Source organism: Neoarius graeffei, chromosome 10 (genome assembly GCF_027579695.1).
Source record: "Neoarius graeffei isolate fNeoGra1 chromosome 10, fNeoGra1.pri, whole genome shotgun sequence".
Taxonomy (NCBI): domain Eukaryota; kingdom Metazoa; phylum Chordata; class Actinopteri; order Siluriformes; family Ariidae; genus Neoarius; species Neoarius graeffei.
The window spans coordinates 30,707,237-30,724,399 of NC_083578.1; positions in this window are offsets into that span (position 1 = coordinate 30,707,237).

Genomic DNA, 17,163 nt, shown 5'->3' on the forward strand with positions numbered 1-17,163 from the left:
AGCTTTTGCAGTATGTTTAGGGTCATTGTCCTGCTGGAACGTGAACCTTCATCCCAGTCTCAAACCTCTGGCTGACTCAAACAGGTTTTCCTCCAGAATTGCCCTGTATTTAGTGCTATCCATCTTTCCTTCAGTCCTGACCAGCTTTCCTATCCCTGCAGATGAAAAATATCCCCACAGTATGATGCTGCCACCACCATGCTTCACTGTAGGAATGTTGTTCTCAAGGTGTTGGGTTTGCACCACACATGACATTTCTCATGATGGCCAAAAAGATCAACTTTAGTCTCATTTGACCAGAGAATCGTTTTCCATATGGGTTTTTTTTTTGGGGGGGGCGGGGGTGGTCTGCCATATGCAGTTGGGCAAACACCAAACATGTTTTCTTAAGCAATGACTTTTTTCTGGCCACTCTTCCATAAAACTTCACTCTTTGGAGTGTATGGCTTAAAGTGGTCCTATAGATAGATACTCCCATTTCTGCTGTGGATCTTTGCAGCTCTTTCAGTGTTATCTTTGGTGTCTTTGTTGCATTTCTGATTAATGCTCTCCTTGCCTGGTCTGTGAGTTTTGGTGGGCAGCCTTCTGTTGTCAGGTTTGTAGCGGTGACATATTCTTTCCATTTTGCTATAATGGATTTAATGGTGCTCCCTGGGATATTCAAAGATTGGGATATTTTTTATGATGCAACTCTGATTTATACTTCACAACTTTGTCTCTGACCTGTTTGGAGTGCTCCTTGGTTCTCATGCTGCTTACTTAGTAGAGTTGCAGAGTCAGGGTCCTTCCAGAACAGGTTGATTTATTCAGACATCATGTGACAGATCATGTGACACTTTGATTGCACACAGGTAAATCTTCATCAAATAATTATGTGACTTATGAAGTGAATTGGTTGGACCAGCTCTTATTTAGGGGTTTCGAAAGGGGGTGAATACCTATGCACACTCCAGATTTCTGTTCTTTCATCTTAATTATTGTTTGTGTCACAAGAAAACAACAATTTGCACCTTTAAAGTTGTAGGCATGTTGTGTAAATTAAATGGTGTTCACCCCCCAAATCCATTTTAATTCCAGCTTGTAATGTGACAAAACAGGACAAACACCAAGGGGGATGAATACTTTTGCAAGACACTGTATTTACATTTTTAAGAACAACTGGACTGGAAAGATGGCTTTAAAATGAAATGACAAGAATACAGGAAAAACCTGTAGATACCAGTAATGCAACACTGTGGATACCAGCTGCCATAAAATCCAAAGGAAGAAAAAGAAGAAGAATCATATGACTTTGGCACTTGAATACAAGCTTTGAATCACTGCTTTTGGAAGCTTTGCTTCATAGTTTTCAAAGCAAGGTCTGGCCAGAGCTCCAGGTTCTCCATTACATCACTGCAGGTTAGCAAAGCAAACTAACTGTACTAGCTACCCCAAGACTTGAAAAGAGGCATAAGCCATCTACTACCTTCCAAGCTTTATTTTTCTTCATGTACACAGTTAATAAGAGGTCATGTATGACAGGAAAAGATGAAACCACTGTGTGGCAGCGGGGGCGTGGCCAAGCATCAGTTTGTGAATGGAGGGCAGGATCGGGGAAGGTGAGTGGCAAAGTCAATGCACCTGTTGTCAATTAGCATGTGTGTGTTTGTTGCAGGGATGGCTGAGCATAAAAGGAAGGGGAGAGCAGAGAAGGGTTTTTTCACTCTCCCACCCAGAACGAACGTACGTACGTACGTGAGTGAGAGAGAATGAGCAAAGCTGAAAAGCAAGGAAAATAGATAGTGTGTGCGAACATCAACTCCTGCCTGCCGTGCTTCTGTACTCCACCCACATCAGGGACTGATACACACTGTTATATGTTTTCTTCCACTTCTCACATCAAACAGTAATCAGGAACTAATTGCAGATAGGAAGAAACATTGGACCACAATGGTCTGAGAAATAATTCGAGTCACTTGTGTGGATTTGTCTCTTTACCACAATTATCCTAGTCAGGATCCCTGGGATTTAAAATCACTTTTGTTTATATTTTGGAAAACAGAACTAAGTTCAGGCGGCACGGTGGTGTAGTGGTTAGCACTGTCGCCTCACAGCAAGAAGGTCCGGGTTCGAGCCCCGTGGCCGGTGAGGGCCTTTCTGTGCGGAGTTTGCATGTTCTCCCCGTGTCCACGTGGGTTTCCTCCGGGTGCTCCGGTTTCTCCCACAGTCCAAAGACATGCAGGTTAAGTTAACTGGTGACTCTAAATTGACCGTAGGTGTGAATGTGAGTGTGAATGGTTGTCTGTGTCTATGTGTCAGCCCTGTGATGACCTGGTGACTTGTCCAGGGTGTACCCCGCCTTTCGCCCGTAGTCAGCTGGGATAGGCTCCAGCTTGCCTGCGACCCTGTAGAACAGGATAAAGCGGCTAGAGATAATGAGATGAGATGAGAACTAAGTTCATTAGGAAACAGTAGTGATGGCAAGACAAAGCTTCATGACAAGTGGAATCTTTCCAGCCAACTATTTTGAAAAATGACTCATTTCTCAAGGCTTCATGTGCATACTAGAGCCCTCTCGTGGTCAAAAAATAAACACACAGGCCTGTGTACCATACGTTGTCTGTTTAAAATTGGGAACAGTAATAGACAACAAGAAATAAATAGCTGATATATGTAAGCCATCTCAAATACAGGAATTCTTGAAAGTGTATTGTGTCTTTAAAAAAAATCATAGTCTAGACATGAATTTAAAATAATATACATGAGCAGAGGTATTTTTCTGTATGCTTATGTGCTTATAATGTTATTAGCACCTAGATTACATTGCTTTTATAGGTCACTGATGTAATCATGTATATAAAATTAAAATGTACAAAAGATGGTCTGCTTAATTAGACAGTGACAGTGTTTCTTTAAATGGGCAATGGATAGGGCTTTGAGAATGAATATGCTTGTACATGGTCAGAGCATAGAATACTCAAAACCACCCATCAAAACTGGAACCATTCTTAAAGCAATCCCTAAACAAGGCTTCAAGTTATGTTCAATGTCATTTATGGAAAATATTGACACAAACAGTGCTCTACCTTCTTGAAACACACTTCAGTGCTTTGGTACCCAGCAGAACATCACTAGGAACTATTAAGTAATAAGATTGTTTGTTTTTATATATTTTTATTTATCCTTTATGCTCCCATGTCTAATCACAACTTTGAGGGTGGAGGTGATGATTTGTAAAGAAAACATGAATTTGAGTGAACAGTTTTGTATGAAACAAATGTTACAATTTGTGTCTGGGTTATGTTACTATGTTTTCTTCAGTAAAATTATGAATGTTTTCATTCTGTAACATAAAAAAAAATCATTTCCAGTATTTCCTTTGTTAGGCCTCCAAAAAAACTCCATTCCTGAGGGTGATATATAAAAATGTAGGCTAATGTTTACTGGCTATCATGTTATTGTAGCAGGAAATGTGGAGTATAAAGGACATCTGCAAGCCTATTATTATTATTATTATTATTATTATTATTATTATTATTATTATTATTATCAGATTTTTGTTTTAATTGTTTGTTTTTGAGCATGAACTATCTAATCATTAGATAGTAGCTGTACCTGTGTTTAACACATGGGATGACATTGTTTCAGCACCCCTCCACAGTGGAATATATTGTAGAGATAATTAAGTCAAGTCAGTTTATTTTTATAGTGCTTTTAATAACAGATATTGTCACAAAGCAGCTTTAGAGAAAAATAAAGACTTTAAACAAATGAGCTAATTTTAACCCTAATAAATTTATTTATCCCCAATGAGCAAGGCTGTGGTGATGGTGGCAAGGAAAAACTCCCTCAGATGACATGAGGAAGAAACTTTGAGAGGAACCAGACTGAAAAGGGAACCCATCCTCATGTGGGTGATAACAGATAGCATGATTATAAATAAGTTGCTTCTATAAATGTGTTCTATATAGTCACAAAGTACAATTGTACAACCAAGAAATTCACTGTAGTTTTAACATGAAGTCTATTTTGTTGAAGTTATCAAATGTTCATTGATGGAGGCTTGAGTGCAAGACTGTTCATGACAACTGCAGTCCTGAGGTTATCATGTCAATTGTAGTCCTCAGCCATCACAGCAAAACTGTAACTGTCCAGAGACATCTTCCAAGTGCGACTTTTGACTGTTCATATGGGGTCATCTTCCACAGGAGCAATGTGATGAGACTCTGGCCAAATGTAGGGTGTTAGGATGGATCAGGCAGGTCCAAGGAGTAGAAGATGTCAGCATAACTGGTGTCTCAGGATCAACATGTAACTCAACAGAGAGAGACAGACAGAGGGAAGAGATTGGGGGGGGGGGGGGGGGGGATCCAGGTTGTTAGGTATGCCCAGTGTCACCTAATGGTTAAGAACAGTATACATTTAGAAAACGTAGCGAGTCAGTGGGCGGATATTGACAACAATACAATCCAAAGAGCAGAAGAGATCAGCATCACTGGTGTCTCAGGGAGCACTGTTTAATTTTTCATACTGCTAATAGAATGTTAAAAGAATGTCTGTTCTTTTAAATTATACTGCCATGGTGTTGAAATCTTGATTATGACTGGTCAGAAGGTGTGGATTTATCCTATAACAATATAGTTCTAGCTGTAATTTAAATTATAGGTTTATTCAGTGTTATAATGCTTGTTCTAATATGTTAGTGTCTCATCCTAACAGCTAATTCACAGGGACTTGTATGGACCTATGTTTTTTGCTTCAAGAAAGACAAAAAGAGGCTGGTGAGGGAATGACTGTTTATAGCTACTATAAGTCATAACAGGAACTGACTTGTCTCATAGACAAGGATCAACATGTAACTCAACAGAGAGAGACAGACAGAGGGAAGAGGGAACTGTAAATAATTAAATCATACAATGCGTTGTTCATTAGAAAATTAACAACTATAATCTCCAATCACTGTGGTATAAGTGGAATAAAACAGTTTGCGATGTGCAGTTATTGTAAAGTAATCCACTTAGGTGGTAATGTATCTCATCATACTGATGAGGATTATTTTCCAATAACAGCACACCCCATCATTTGTTATACAGCACATTGTGATGGTGGAAATAAAAGCCATAGTATTTTAGAAATTCTTGTTATCTTCATCACTATAAAATTGCTAATTATAGGCATCTTGTGGCCATAGAAATTACTTTGTGTAAAGATGGGCCTAGATTGTATAGTTATGGCAGAAGCTAAGCATGATTTTCCTGTCATCAGTATTCTTTTTTTTCCCCTGCAGTGTGGTTAAATTGTAATTGAGCTCAGTGTTCTGTGCAGGTGTCTAGGATCCAGGGTCTAGTCTAGGGTTGAGGCTGACAACAGAAAGATGAGGTGTAAAATATGTGTGAAAATGAGAACGATGGCACACATGATCTTTTTACAAGATATATTGTAGAAAAAATATTTACAGTTACCAGTATTGCTTCAGGCCAGCCCAGGCCAAAATAACAAATGTCCAAAACTAACTGTGCAAAAGGAAGCTGTCATACTTGTACAAAAAAGAGGATGAACAAATGGCATTTGACTTCTTTTTCTCACTGACTAACCACAAACACAGACAAAATGCCCACATCCAACAAAAACAGCAGCCAAAGGCTACAACCAGTGACATACAGGCAAATGTTTACAAGAACATCAATATGTACACAAAAGGAAATGTATAAAATTTGAAATCCAAACCAAAGGGCACAGGCAAATCTCAAAATGTACAAACAAGCTTGGGGTCATATACCAGAATCAATCAATCAATCAATCAATCAATCCATCAATCAATCAATCAATCAATCAATCACAAGTAACTATTAGCAGAAAAGTTGATGAGTCAAAACTGTTGATACATTAAGTAGCCATGAAGAGATGATGGAGCCACAAGGAAAAAGAGGTGTTCTTGAACACAGGGTTTGACCGGAAATGAATTTCAACTTGAGTTCCAGTAACAGCAGGCCACTTCAATTTCACCAGCATTGTCATGCTGGAAAACATTTAGGTTAGGCCCCTTAGTGGGGACCTGAGGATGGTCTGGAACAGTGTCTCTCAACCACTGGGCTGAATTGCCATCTAGTGGGCTGCAATTTTTTTTTCAAGTTGAAACTAATTTTTACTCGTAGTAGGGTACAATTGCTGGGTTGCCTCTGACATCACATACGCCTCATTAAGCTACGGTCACACTACAGTTTGCGATGCTTTGTGAAGGGTTATCGATGAAAATGAGGCATTTTTGTGGCAATGCATGGTGATATACACATGAGCTAAAAGTTGTGCTCATGCAGTAGGTGAACACTTGACTGTCACGCCTTTGCGCACTTGAGTCTGGTGCAGCTCGAGCAGCCCCACATGCTCATGGAACGCGTTGTGCGTGTGCTTTGAACCCAGTCATTATGGGAAACACCTGATACTAATTTGAGTGCAATCAACACACTGTTTTCACAGAGGCTTTGTGAAGTATTATCACTATCACATTTGTTTCTAGTCATGTTTATAACACTGTTTAAATACTCTGCTTTATGATTCTGCTTTCTGTTTTGTTTTTGTAAATATCACGCCTGCTAATAAACACTCTTCTTGCACTTAGATTCATCTACTGTGGTCTATCTTGTAGTGTCTTGATCCCCAGATCTTTAACCCAGCCACATAGAAAAAGCTGCAGGCCTCCATGCTCTTCCAGGTTTTCATCTGTGTGTCCGTGTAGAATGATGTCTGCAGCACCAGGTAGTTTGAGATGTCAGGAAACTCAGCAGATGGACCATTTTCCAACTCGTAGGAAAAATCCTTCTTTGTTAGCGTGTAAGGATCTATCCCATTGAGTGGTTTCTATATTCACTTCTTTTGAATGTACTTCTTGGTTTTAATAACTTGCTTGTTTGCTGTACACAAACATGGCAATAAGTTCTTGTGTTAATTGTCCAGACTCCACTTTTGGATCATTAATCCCTTTTGACTGAGAATGCCCTGTATGCATGGTTTGGCTTCTGGCACATTCATACAGTTTTAAATACAATACCTACAATTAAATACAGTTTGTTTTTATTGAATTTATTTAATTCCTGGGCTCCCATCTGTAACGGGGAGTGATGTTGCATTCCATTAATACACTTTAAAATAAATTATTAGATTCTAATAGAATAGATGAGCCAAAATAATTGGGGATCTTCTTTTAATGAGCCCTGACTCATTACAAGTATGAATAGGAACCCCTGGTCTGGAAGACTCTGTAACTACATTGCTTGCATAATTAATTTAAATATTAATTATCCTAGGCAGCACGGTGGTGTAGTGGTTAGCTCTGTCGCCTCACAGCAAGAAGGTCCGGGTTCGAGCCACATGGCCGGCAAGGGCCTTTCTGTGTGGAGTTTGCATGTTGTCCACGTGGGTTTCCTCCGGGTGCTCCAGTTTCCCCCACAGTCCAAAGACATGCAGGTTAGGTTAACTGGTGACTCTAAATTGACCGTGAGTGTGAATGGTTGTCTGTGTTTATGTATCAGCCCTGTGATGACCCGGTGACTTGTCCAGGGTGTACCCCGCCTTTCGCCCATAGTCAGCTGGGATAGGCTCCAGCTTGCCTGAGACCCTGTAGAACAGGATAAAGTGGCTAGAAATAATGAGATGAGATTAATTATCCTTATAGTTGTATGACTATGGATTAAACAAAGTCTTTAATAATGTAACTAAAGGCTATTTTATTTTCATGAATTTTGAGTTCACAGGTGTTAACTGTCTTATAGATATATCAGAATTAATTGCAGCTTCCAGCATTCTAGCATTATATGCTACGTGTTTTGCTTTCCTATTTAATTAAGTCACAAATTAATATATTACACCAGGGGCATTGCTAGTATCTGAAGGTATCAGAGGTGTAGCCCAGACCTCATCTACCGTAAATGGGCTTCGGGGGCATCTACCGCAGGAGAGATTAAAAAAAAAAAGCAACTAAAGACACCACTGTTTTAAAATCACTATCTCACACTGTATATATACACTGCCTGGCCAAAAAAAGTCGCACACTCTTATGTTTCATTGGACTGCCTTTATCTTTGATTACAGAACGCGTTCACCATGGCATTGTTTCAACAATCTTATGCAACATCACAACATTTATTTTGTTTGATAGAGGCTTTATCTTGTTTGACAGACCCCCAGGTGGCATGGTGGTGTAGTGGTTAGTGCTGTTGCCTCACAGCAAGAAGGTTCTGGGGGACAAATTTCACTATACTTGAGTGTGCATGTGACTAATAAAGATTTCATCTTATTATTATTTACATCCAGAGTTGCACTCATTTTTCACCCAGATCTTATATTGACAATGGGAGAACCAAACCACTTCATAAAGTCTTACCTGGTCATTCAGTACATTCAGGTAGTCAGCTGACTACATTTTATTGTCACATAACAATGCTGAGCCTTGACCTGACCAACTGAAGCAACTACAGAATATAACACTACCTCCAGAGGCTTGTACAGTGGCCATTATACATTTTATTTTTCATCTCATCTCATTATCTGTAGCCGCTTTATCCTGTTCTACAGGGTCGCAAGCAAGCTGGAGCCTATCCCAGCTGACTATGGGCGAAAGGCGGGGTACACCCTGGACAAGTCGCCAGGTCATCATAGGGCTGACACATAGACACAGACAACCATTCACACCCACATTCACACCTACGGTCAATTTAGAGTCACCAGTTAACCTAACCTGCATGTCTTTGGACTGTGGGGGAAACCGGAGCACCCGGAGGAAACCCACACGGACACGGGGAGAACATGCAAACTCCGCACAGAAAGGCCCTCGCCGGCCACAGGGCTTGAACCCAGACCTTCTTGCTGTGAGGCAACAGCGCTAACCACTATACCACCGTGCCGCCACATTTTATTTTTATTTTATTTTTTTATTTGATCTGTATTTAATCAGGTAAAATCAGTTGAGAACCAGTTCTCATTTACAATGATGACCTGGCCAAGAGGCCTCAGCAAGAGAATAAACAAACACTGTCCACACAAAATGACACATACAGTGCAAATACAGTACAATGCTATGCAACATTCATACAATGACAGACCGAAGAAAAAAGTAATTAGCAAGTACAACAGTCAACAATAATTTTTTGCCTTTTTTTTTAAAGACATTAACTGATATGGAAGCTGTGAGTTTGAGTGTGTTTTGTGATGAATTCCAATCATTTGCAGTAGCAAAATGGGAGAAATTATGGCCAAAACCAGTATGGACTTTTAGAATAGTGAGCATAATAAAATTGCTGGATCTTGAGCGATATTTGCTATCAGAAATATGCAGTATCACCTGACTGGAAGTGTGCTAGTCAGCTCTGCAGAGTCTGCTTTCTGTGCCTGGGTCCCTAAGGTTTGCTTCCCAAGGTCAGGCATTCCCTTTCAAAGTCCTAAATTTTGGAATAGGTATTGTCAGCTCTTGTGGGTACAAGCATTAAGACGCTACTATTTTTGCTACTGCTACTACCTGTGCATCACCATACAGCTTTTCCAGATTTTAGATGGTTAACATCAGCTTTGCCAATGGTGTGAATGTAGTGGTCATCTCTGAGCATGTTTCAGGGCAATACTAGGATGAGTCCTGTTGTCAGGACTATTGGCAGATTATTCAGGTAACTGTCCAGGTATGTAACTGTGGTTCCATTAACCATGCATAACCACCATAAATAACTGTCACATTAACATTCCTGGGCTTGCAGAGCTAATCCTAATTGAAACATTTAATTAGTAAGGTAAAATATACAGATTTGATTTGGATACAAACACCATCAGCAATGCATTTTGCATTCTCTTAAAACTTCAGTAGGGCCACAACAGGTAAACACTCAGTGGTATACAGTACCTAGTCACAGCATATAGACTAAGACAATTGCATCATTGTTTTCTAATTAAAATGCAAGCAAAAAATCATGAAATTGTTAGGGTTTTGCTGGGATTCGAACCTGGTTCATTGGTGTGATAATCCAGCAAACCCCCACTAGGCCACTAGGGGGATGACTCAAATGCAGAGGCGTGAGGCGGAAGTAGAAAAAGAATCAAAAGGTTTATTTATACTATATACACTATATACAGGGCAAAACAAAAAACAAAACAAAAAAAAAAAAAAAAAAAAAAAAGAGTATAATCCAACACTGGGAAGACAAAGGGAAAAATAAAATATCAAAAGTTCAAAGTCCAAAAAGGAAAAGGCAAAAATGCAAAAGCTCAGAAGATCCAAAAACACAGTCACTACTAAATCCAAAAGAAAAGCAAAGTGCAAAACAAAGAACACAGTACAGAGGAAACTGGAGATAAACATAACAGCACAAAGACTCCGTGACAAGAGGACTGAACTCAGGGGTATAAATACACAAACTAATTAAGGACACAGGTGAAGATAATCAGGACTAAACAGGCAATTAACAAAAACACAAAACACAGGAACAGTGGCGGCCTCTAGAGGCCAAAATAAACATGACACGAAAAGGAAATAACAGCGGCCTCTAGAGGCCAAAACAGTCCTAGTCCTAACAGGACCCCCCCCCCCCTCTAGGAGCGTCTCCTGACGTTCCCAGGGTGATCTGGATGGGCCGAATGGAAGTCCCGACAGTTCTTTATCTAGGACATCCCGAGCAGGAACCCAGCAGCGCTCCTCAGGACCATAGCCCTCCCAGTCCACCAGATATTGCAACCCGCCGCGGACCCGGCGGGAGTCAAGCAGGCGATGCACAGTGAACACAGTCTGCCCCTGGAAGATGCGGGGGGGGGGGGGGGGGGGTTCCTAGGGGCAGGGGTATACGTAGACGTCAGTATGGGCCGCAACAGGGAAACATGGAAAGTGGGGTTGATCCTCAGAGTCCGGGGCAACTGGAGCCGGTAGGAGACAGGGTTCACCCTGCGCACCACCTTGAAGGGGCCAATGTAGCGAGGAGCAAGCTTGCGGTTCTCCACCCGTAGCGGAAGGTCCTTAGTGGACAGCCAAACCCGCTGCCCAGGGCGGAAATCGTGTGCAGGTCTTCTATGGCGGTTGGCCTGAGTCTGGTTGGTTCTGGAGGTCTGTATGAGGATCTTCCTGACCTTGCTCCAGGTCTTGTGACATCGTCTCACATATTGGTTGACCGAGGGCACCCCCGCGTCCTCCTCCTGGTCCGGGAACAGAGGTGGCTGGAACCCGAATTGGCACTGGAATGGCGACAGCTTGGTGGCCAATGACTGCAGGGTGTTGTGGGCGTACTCTGCCCATGGCAGCCAGGTGCTCCACGATGTCGGGTTATCCATAGCCAGGCCTTGCAGGGTGGTTTCCAGGTCCTGGTTGAGCCTCTCCATCTGACCATTGGACTGTGGGTGAAACCCAGAGGAGAGGCTGGCAGTGGCTCCGATGACCTTGCAGAACCTGTGCCACACTCGGGAGGAGAACTGGGGCCCTCGGTCTGAGACGATGTCCTGTGGAAGACCAAAGACTCGGAAGACATGATTGAACATAAGTTTAGCTGTTTCAAGAGCAGAGGGGAGTTTGCACAGTGGTATGAAGCGGCAGGCCTTGGAGAATCTGTCAACTATGACCAAAATGAGTGTGTTACCTTGTGACTCAGGGAGACCCGTGATGAAGTCGACTGCCACGTGGGACCAGGGACGCCGGGGAATGGTCAGAGGATGCAGGAGACCCTGGGGATGCTGTCATGGGTTCTTGGTTCTGGTGCAAACCTCACAGGACAGGACAAATGACCTTACTTCCTTCTCCATGTTAGGCCACCAGAAGCGTCTTTTCAGGAAGTCCAGGGTCCTCCGAGCTCCCGGGTGGGCGGTGAGAGGGGAAGAGTGACCCCACTGGAGAACCTTGGCCCGGGCTTGATGTGGGACGTACAAGAGGCCCGGTGGCCCCGTCCCAGGACCGGGGTCCTGGCGTTGGGCTCGTCGAACAGCCTCCTCAATACCCCAGCAGACAAGGGCCACAATCCAGGACACCAGGATAATAGGCCCAACTTCATTCTCCCTGTTAGTGGCAGAGAACAGCCTGGACAGTGCATCAGGTTTGGTGTTCTTGGAGCCGGGGCGGTACGAGAGGGTGAAGTCAAACCGACTGAAAAACAGGGCCCACCTAGCCTGTCGAGGGTTCAGTCTCTTGGCTTGCTGGAGGTACTCCAGGTTCTTGTGGTCAGTCCAAACCAGGAATGGATGTTGCGCTCCCTCCAGCCAGTGCCTCCACTCCTCAAGGGCCAGCTTGACCGCTAGCAGTTCTCGATCCCCCACATCGTACCGGGACTCCGCAGGACTCAGGCGGTGGGAGAAGTAAGCGCAGGGGTGCAACTTTCCTTCTGAACATTGAGAGAGCACCGCGCCGACACCACTGTCCGAGGCGTCCACCTCCACGATGAATGGTTGGGAGGTGTCCGGGAGGACCAGAATGGGTGCCGTGCAGAAGCGGTCCTTGAGGTCTTTGAACGCCTTTTCCGCCTGAGGAGACCAGACATAAGATCCACCTGTCCTTTTGGTGAGGTCTGACATGGGTGCTGCCACAGAACTGAAGTTCCTGATGAACTTGCGGTAGAAGTTAGCGAATCCCAAGAACCGCTGAACCTCCTTAACGGACTTGGGAGTAGGCCAATCCCGGACGGCCAGGGTCTTGGCAGGGTCCATTTGGAGTTGGCCTGTCCGTACAATAAATCCCAGAAAGGAGACCTCGGGAACATGAAATTCGCATTTCTGGGCCTTGGCGAACAGATTGTTCTGTAGCAGCCTCTGGAGAACCTGGCGGACATGGTAGCGGTGCTCCTGCACGGTCTTGGAAAAGATAAGGATGTCGTCGAGGTAGACAAAAACGTACAGGTTAATCATGTCCCTTAAGACGTCGTTGATTAGGGCCTGAAAAACAGCTGGTGCGTTGGTGAGTCCGAAGGGCATCACCTGGTATTCGTAGTGCCCAGACGGGGTGTTAAAGGCAGTCTTCCACTCGTCTCCCTGTCGGATACGGATGAGGTGGTATGCGTTCCGTAGGTCCAACTTGGTGAAGACGGTGGCGCCTTGGAGCAGGTCGAAAGCAGTGGACATCAGCGGAAGGGGATATCGGTTGCACACAATGATCTTGTTCAGGCCCCTGTAGTCAATACATGGTCGGAGCCCCCATCCTTCTTGCCGACAAAGAAGAAGCCGGCACCAGCAGGTGAGGTGGAGGGTCGAATGAACCCAGAGACCAGGGCATCTTTGAGGTATTCCTCCATGGCCTTGTGTTCTGGCTGAGAGAGGGAAAACAGTCTGCCACGAGGAGGGGTAGTCCCAGGGAGCAAGTCGATGGCACAGTCATAGGCCCGGTGCAGAGGAAGAACGGCGGCCCTGCTCTTGCTGAATACCTCCTTGAGATCCCAGTACTCTGTGGGAACTTGAGATAACTCGGTGAGATCAGGGGGCTCGGCAGGAGACACAGGAGAGCTAGAGAGCAGACAAGAGGCATGGCATGCAGGGCCCCATTCCACAACCTGGCTTGTTACCCAGTCTATGCGAGGGTTGTGGCGAGTAAGCCAAGGAAGGCCTAGAATAACTGGGAACTCAGGTGAAGGAATCAGGTGCAGGGATATTTCTTCCTTGTGACCTTGAGACTGGAGGAAGACTGGAGAAGTAACTTGGGTGACTCTTCCATCACCTAACGCTTGGCCATCGAGGGCAGACACGGACAGTGGGACTTCAAGAGGTGCAGTCGGAATATTGATGCTTTGGGCGAAGTGAATATCCATAAAGTTCCCAGCCGCCCCTGAGTCTAACAAAGCTTGACAAGAGTGGACAGACTCACCCCAGGAGATGGAGACCGGGATGTAGATTCCTTGGCCAGGGAGTCCAGGAGAGAGGGTAGGCCCCGTCACAACCCTCCCTCGGCTGGACGGGGCGGTCCTTTTCCCAAGAGTTCGGGACATGATGCTCGGAAGTGACCCGGCTTGCCACAGTAGATGCAGCACTTGTCCCTCCTTCTGCGCTCCCTCTCAGATGCGGAGAGGCGAGTACGACCCACTTGCATGGGTTCTGGACAGTCACTGAAGGAGGTAGACGGTCTCCAGGTAGAGGTAGGGAGGCTGGGGGGGCTCAAGGCTTGGTGGCGTTCTCTCATCCTGTTGTCCAGACGAATAGCATGTGAGATGAGGGTTTCGAGGTCACTTGGGCATCCAATAGAGGCCAGACCGTCCTTGATGGGGTCAGACAGACCATGGTGGAAGGCTGACACCAGGGCAGTCTCGTTCCATCCACTTACTGCTGCGAGCGTTCGGAACGAGATGGCGTAATCTGCGACACTTCCTCCTTGCCGGATGGACATGAGCTTTCGGGCTGCGTCGGTACTGATGTCTGCCTGATCGAAGACCCGAAGCATCTCTTCAGAAAACAGCTGGAAATCAAGGCACTCAGGTCCCTGTCTTTGCCAGATAGCAGTAGCCCAGGCTCGCGCCTTACCAGCTAATAAGGTTATCACAAAGGCAATCTTGCGGCGATCCGTAGTGTAGGTGGTAGGCTGAAGCTCAAAGGTGAGTTGACACTGGGTAAGGAACTCTCGGCACTCACTGTGCTTGCCGTCGTACCTCTGTGGTGCAGGAAGGCTGGGTTCGCGAGGTGAAGAAGGCAGCATGGCAGGAGGCACAGGAGGTGGATCAGGAGATGCAGGCAGAGATGTCAGCTGTGCCAGGGTTTTCCCGATTTGCTGAAGCAGTTCCTCTTGGCGAGCAAGGGCCTCACGTTGGCTGGTGAGCGTACGTCCATGGTCGCTCCGAAGTGTGTCAAAGCTGCCATAATTCCCTGAAGGTTGGCCAGGTAGACAGTTGAAGTAGCCTCTGCTGAGTCGGTCATGACGGAGTCTTTCTGTTAGGGTTTTGCTGGGATTCGAACCTGGTTCGTTGGTGTGATAATCCAGCAAACCCCCACTAGGCCACCAGGGGGATGACTCAAATGCAGAGGCATGAGGCGGAAGTAGAAAAAGAATCAAAAGGTTTATTTATACTATATACACTATATACAGGGCAAAACAAAAAACAAAACAAAACAAAAAAGAGTATAATCCAACACTGGGAAGACAAAGGGAAAAATAAAATATCAAAAGTTCAAAGTCCAAAAAGGAAAAGGCAAAAATGCAAAAGCTCAGAAGATCCAAAAACACAGTCACTACTAAATCCAAAAGAAAAGCAAAGTGCAAAACAAAGAACACAGTACAGAGGAAACTGGAGATAAACATAACAGCACAAAGACTTCGTGACAAGAGGACTGAACTCAGGGGTATAAATACACAAACTAATTAAGGACACAGGTGAAAATAATCAGGACTAAACAGGCAATTAACAAAAACACAAAACACAGGAACAGTGGCGGCCTCTAGAGGCCAAAATAAACATGACACGAAAAGGAAATAACAGCGGCCTCTAGAGGCCAAAACAGTCCTAGTCCTAACAGAAATATGTCTGGTTATCAATATATAGTGAAGCTGTTAATTGAAAGAATTGTCAAATGGCAAATTATGAACATGACAAAATAAACCCAAATGAAATAAATAACATTTTTTCTTTTGTTTTCTTTATTAGTGTAGATAAACCCTAAACTATTGTATCTACCTAAACTATCCACCAATTTACCAATAGCAGCTGACAAATTACCAAAGGAGAGCTGAAAGATCACACTGATTATTTCTCAGTTATGTCCATTGCCTGTCAGAAGTTTCTCCCTCTGTTCTGTTCTTATAAAACTGCCAGTTTATTGACATAAACAAAGTATTTTATTAAAGATTATTTGATTATTAAAATGCAAAATGACTTACTGATAAAATGATTTATAATGTAAATATATGGTCGAACAGCCAATTTAACTTTTTTTTTTGTGGGCTTTTTGACTGGTATTTATCTCATCTCATTATCTGTAGCCGCTTTATCCTGTTCTACAGGGTCGCAGGCAAGCTGGAGCCTATCCCAGCTGACTACGGGCGAAAGGCGGGGTACACCCTGGACAAGTCACCAGGTCATCACAGGTCTGACACATAGACACAGACAAACATTCACACCTATGGTCAATTTAGAGTCACCAGTTAACCTAACCTGCATGTCTTTGGACTGTGGGGGAAACCGGAGCACGCGGAGGAAACCCACGCGGACAACATGCAAACTCCGCACAGAAAGGCCCTCGCCGGCCATGGGGCTCGAACCCGGACCTTCTTGCTGTGAGGTGACAGCGCTAACCACTACACCACCGTGCCACCCACTGGTATTTATGATCACTGGTATTTTCCTCCACAGTTGCTCCTGGGGAAAAATTAAACTCTTTCCTTGACATGGACAAAAACCCTGTGTTTGGCAATGAATGATCCTGCACAGTCTGCTTATACAAATCATGTGTGTTTGCATAAATGCCTCTCAAGTTATCAGAGGTATTAATCACTAATGTACTGTGATTAATAATGTTTGTAAGACTTACTGTTAAGATTTAACTAATATCAAAGTTCAAAATGTAAGTGGCTGTAAACTGGTAGGGGCTGTTATAGGATTAAGTATGCTGTATTTCCCAGAATGCAATACAATTGTTCCTTTGTTTAAATGAAAAGGTCTTAAGCCCAGTGCACATGGGTGATTTTCTGTTGCGAGCATATTGTGATTTTTGGATGCAAGTTTCCCCTCTCGGGTAGCTGCGTGTATGCGTTATCTGCGACCAGTTGGTGATTTGGGGAGGGGGATGCAAGTCACATGGAAATCACATGACTACTTCATGGGCAGGGATTGGCTTAGCCTTTGGTGGCAATCGCTTTGCAATCGCAAAGACACACACACACGGCTATCTCTGCAACAAGTCAGCAACTGGTGATTTTTTGTTGCAGAATATCAAGCATGTTTAATACCTGTGATCTGTCACAAGCAACAAAAAAATCACTGTTACAAATATCTGCACACAAAGCAATTTTTTGCTTGTGTCAAAAAGTTGCACGACCAAGCGACAGAAAATGGCCTGTGCGCGCCAGGCTTTAAAGAGTCAAAATAATAAACTGATAATAAGCAAACAGTTGATCAATGCTGCATCATAGTCTACCCTTCCAATTCAGCTAGTTTTCTTGTTGGCGAGTTCTCTTTCAGATCAGTACAATGGAGCTGTTAGGGTATTAGCAAAAAAAAGGGGTTGTTTATATCATTAATGGTTTGAGATTTCTGAAAG